The sequence below is a fragment of the Rhinopithecus roxellana genome, unplaced genomic scaffold (genome assembly GCF_007565055.1).
Source record: "Rhinopithecus roxellana isolate Shanxi Qingling unplaced genomic scaffold, ASM756505v1 contig454, whole genome shotgun sequence".
NCBI lineage: Eukaryota > Metazoa > Chordata > Mammalia > Primates > Cercopithecidae > Rhinopithecus > Rhinopithecus roxellana.
The window spans coordinates 101,545-107,069 of NW_022143352.1; the positions used below are offsets into that span (position 1 = coordinate 101,545).

The 5,525-nt window shown below is 32.0% G+C and overlaps 2 pseudogenes across 1 annotated transcript; both read left to right on the forward strand.

Moving 5' to 3' along the window:
• Positions 1 to 2,080: 2,080 nt before the first annotated feature.
• On the forward strand, positions 2,081 to 3,015 carry LOC115896033 (annotated as a pseudogene). Its single transcript, XR_004056050.1, has one exon. The product of XR_004056050.1 is annotated as a 40S ribosomal protein S2 pseudogene (transcript).
• An 800-nt stretch (positions 3,016 to 3,815) lies between these two features.
• On the forward strand, positions 3,816 to 4,697 carry LOC115896035 (annotated as a pseudogene).
• Positions 4,698 to 5,525: the final 828 nt, after the last annotated feature.

Genomic DNA, 5,525 nt, shown 5'->3' on the forward strand with positions numbered 1-5,525 from the left:
GTATAAAATATACACATAATAGATATAATAGATCCAGGTATAAAATATAGACAATAGATATCATAGATACATGTATAAAATATAGATATAATAGATATAATTTAAAAAGTATAAATATAATAGATATAATTGATATAGGTAAAAACATAGGTGTAATGTATATAGGTATATAATACGGTTATAATAGATAGAGGTATAAAATATAGACATCATAGATATAATAGATAGAGGTATACAATATAGACATAATAGATATAATTGATAGAGTTATAAATTATAGACATAATACATATTGTAGATAGAGATATCAAATGTAGACATAATAGATTTAATAGATATAGGTATAAAATGTAGACATAATAGATATAATAGATATATTTATAAAATACAGACATAAAAGATATAATAGATTGAGTTATAAAATATAGACATAATGGATATAATAGATATAGGCATAAAATATAGATAGTATAGATATAATATATATAGGATTAAAATATAGACACCATAGATATATTAGACATAGGTATAAAATATCGAAAGAATATATATAATAGATATAGGCATAAATTATGCACATAATAGATATAATAGATAGAGGTATAAAATAACAACAAAATAGATATAATAGACAGAGGTATAAAATATAGACATAATAGATATAATAGAGGTAAAAAATATAGACATAATAGATACAATAGATAGAGGTATAAAATATAGACATAATAGATATAATAGATATAATAAATAGAGGTATAATATATAGACATAATAGATATAGTTGATATTGAAATAAAATATAGGTATTATCGATATAATAGAGGTAAAAAATATAGACATCATAGATATAATAGATACAGGTATGAAGTGTAGACGTTATAGATATAATAGAGGTATAAAATATAGACATAATAGATATAATAGATCCAGGGATAAAATATTGACATAATAGTTATAATAGATAGAGTTATAAAACACAGACATAATAGATATAAACACAATAGATATAATAGATATAGGTATAAAATATAGCCATAATAGATATAATACACATAAGTATACAATATAGACATAATAGATATAACATATATAGGTCTAAAATATAGACGTAATAGATATAATAGATATAGGTATAAAATACAGATAAAATCGATATAATAGATATACGTATAATAATATAGTTATAGATATAAAATATAGATATAATAGATATAACAGATATAGGTATAAGATATAGACATAATAGATATAATGAATATGGGTGTAAAATATAGACATAATAGATATAGGTATAAAATTTAGTCATAATAGGTATACTAGATATAGTTATAAACTATCGGTTTAATAGATGTAACAGATATAGGTATAAAATATAGACATAATAGATATAATCGATATAGGTATAAAATGTACACATAATAGATAGATATAAGAATAAAATATAGACATAATAGATATAATAGATATACGTATAAAATATAGACATAATAGATATAATATATATAGGTATAAAATATGGACAAAAGAGATATAATAGATACACGTATAAAATATACACATAATATATATAAATAGATATAGGTATAAAATATAGACATAATAGACATAATAGATATAGGAATAAAATATAGACATAATAGATATAATAGATATATGTATAAAATATAGACATAATAGATAAAATAGATAGAGCTATAAAATATAGACATAATAAATATAATAGATATAGTTATGAAATATGAACATAATAGATATAGGTATAAAATATAGACATAATAGATATAGGTGTAAAATATAGACATATGAGATATAATAATTATAGGTATAAAATATGGACATAATAGATATAATATAGGTATAAAATATGGACATAATAGATATAATAAATATAGGTATATGATATACACATAATAGATATAATAGATAAAGCTATAAAATATAGACATAATACATTTAATAGATATAGGTATAAAACATTGATATAATAGATATAATAGGTATAGGTATGAAATATAGACATAATAGATATAATAGATATGTCTATAAGATATAGACATTAGCTTCTTCTCCGAGAAAACACCAAATGGCGGATGACGCCGGTGCAGCGGGGCGGTCCGGAGGCCCTGGTGGCCCTGGGATGGGGAACCGCGGTGTCTTCCGCAGAGGTTTCGGCAGTGGCATCCGGGGCCGGGGTCGCGGCAGTGGACGGGGTCGGGGCCGAGGCCGCGGAGCTCGCGGAGGCAAGGCCGAGGATAAGGAGTGGATGCCCGTCACCAAGCTGGGCCGCTTGGTCAAGGACATGAAGATCAAGTCCCTGGAGGAGATCTACCTCTTCTCTCTGCCCATTAAGGAATCTGAGATCATTGACTTTTTCTTGGGGGCCTCTCTCAAAGATGAGGTTTTGAAGATTATGCCGGTGCAGAAGCAGACCCGTGCTGGTCAGCGCACCAGGTTCAAGGCGTTTGTTGCTATCGGGGACTACAATGGCCACGTCGGCCTGGGTGTTAAGTGCTCCAAAGAGGTGGCCACCGCCATCCGTGGGGCCATCATCCTGACCAAACTCTCCATTGTCCCGGTGCGCAGAGGCTACTGGGGGAACAAGATCGGCAAGCCCCACACCGTCCCTTGCAAGGTGACAGGCCGCTGTGGCTCTGTGCTGGTGCGCCTCATCCCTGCACCCAGGGGCACTGGCATCGTCTCAGCGCCTGTGCCCAAGAAGCTGCTCATGATGGCTGGTATTGATGACTGCTACACCTCAGCCCGGGGCTACACTGCCACCCTGGGCAACTTCGCCAAGGCCACCTTTGATGCCATCTCTAAGACCTACAGCTACCTGACCCCTGACGTGTGGAAGGAGACTGTGTTTACCAAGTCTACCTATCAGGAATTCACTGACCACCTTGTCAAGACCCACACCAGAGTCTCCGTGCAGCGGACCCAGGCTCCAGCTGTGGCTACAACATAGGCTTTTTTACAAGAAAAATAAAGTGAATTAAGCCTGTTAAAAAAAAAAAGATATAGACATAATAGATACAATAGATATAGGTATAAAATATAGACAGATACAATAGATATAGATATAAAATATAGACATAATAGATATAGGTATAAAATATAGACATATTAGATATAATAATTATAGGTATAAAATATAGACATAATAGATATAATAGATATAGGTATAAAATATAGACATAATAGATATAGATATAAAATATAGACAAAATAGATTTAATAGATATAGTTATAAAATATAGACATAATAGATATAATAGATATAGGTATAAAATATAGACATAATACATATCGGTATAAAATATAGACATAATAGATATAATAGTTATAGGAATAAAATATAGACATAATTGAAATAGTTATAAAATATAGACAAAATAGATATAAAAGATATAGGTATAAAATATAGACATAATAGATATTATAGATATAGTTATAAAATATAGACATAGTAGATATAATAGATATATGTATAAGATATAGACATAATAGGTATAATAGATATAGGTATAAAATATAGACATAATAGATATTATAGATATAGGAATAAAATATAGACATAATTGAAATAGGTATAAAATATAGACAAAATTGATATAAAAGATATAGGGATAAAATATAGACATAATAGATATAATCAATATAGGTATAAAATATAGACATAATAGATATAATAGATACAGATATAAAATACAGACATAATAGATATAATAGGTATAGGTATGAAATATAGACATAATAGATATAATAGACATGTGTATAAGATATAGACATTAGCTTCTTCTCCGAGAAAACACCAAATGGCGGATGACGCCGGTTCAGCGGGGTGGTCCGGAGGCCCTGGTGGCCCTGGGATGGGGAACCGCGGTGTCTTCCGCAGAGGTTTCGACAGTGGCATCCGGGGCCGGGGTCGCGGCCGAGGACGGGGTCGGGGCCGAGGCCGCGGAGCTCGCGGAGGCAAGGCCGAGGATAAGGAGTGGATGCCCGTCACCAAGCTGGGCCGCTTGGTCAAGGACATGAAGATCAAGTCCCTGGAGGAGGTCTACCTCTTCTCTATGCCCATTAAGAAATCTGAGATCATTGACATTTTCTTGGGGGCCTCTCTCAAAGATGAGGTTTTGAAGATTATGCCGGTGCAGAAGCAGACCCGTGCTGGTCAGCGCACCAGGTTCAAGGCGTTTGTTGCTATCGGGGACTACAATGGCCACGTCGGCCTGGGTGTTAAGTACTCCAAGGAGGTGGCCACCGCCATCCGTGGGGCCATCATCCTGGCCAAACTCTCCATTGTCCCGGTGCGCAGAGGCTACTGGGGGAACAAGATCGGCAAGCCCCACACCGTCCCTTGCAAGGTGACAGGCCGCTGTGGCTCTGTGCTGGTGCGCCTCATCCCTGCACCCAGGGGCACTGGCATCGTCTCAGCGCCTGTGCCCAAGAAGCTGCTCATGATGGCTGGTATTGATGACTGCTACACCTCAGCCCGGGGCTGCACTGCCACCCTGGGCAACTTCGCCAAGGCCACCTTTGATGCCATCTCTAAGACCTACAGCTACCTGACCCCTGACGTGTGGAAGGAGACTGTGTTTACCAAGTCTATCTATCAGGAATTCACTGACCACCTTGTCAAGACCCACACCAGAGTCTCCGTGCAGTGGACCCAGGCTCCAGCTGTGGCTACAACATAGGCTTTTTATACAGAAAAATAAAGTGAATTAAGCCTGTTAAAAAAAAAAAAAGGATATAGACTTAATAGATACAATAGATATAGATATAAAATATAGACAGATACAATAGATATAGATATAAAATATAGACATAATAGATATAGGTATAAAATATAGACATATTAGATATAATAATTATAGGTATAAAATATAGACATAATAGATATAATAGATATAGGTATAAAATATAGACATAATAGACATACATATAAAATATACACAAAATAGATTTAATAGATATAGGTATAAAATATAGGACATAATACATATAATAGATATAGGTATAAAATATAGACATAATACATATCTGTATAAAATATAGACATAATAGATATAATAGATATAGGTATAAATATAGATATAATAGATATAGGTATAAAATACAGACAAAATAGATATAGGTATAAAATTTAGATATAGATATAATAGATATAGGTATAAAATATAAACATAATAGATATTATAGAGATGGGAATAAAATATAGAAGTAATAGATATAATAGATATAGGTTGTAAATATAGACATAGTAGATATAATAGATATAGGTATAAAACATAGACATAACGGATAAATAGTTATAGGTATAAAATATAGACATAATAGATATAATATAGGTATAAAATATAGAATAATAGATATAGGTATTAAATATAGAACATAATAGAAATAAGTATGAAATATAGACATAATAGATATAATAGGTATGGGTTTAAAATAAAGACTAATAGATATAATAGATATAGGTATAAGATATAGACTTAATAGATATAATAGATATAGGTATAAAA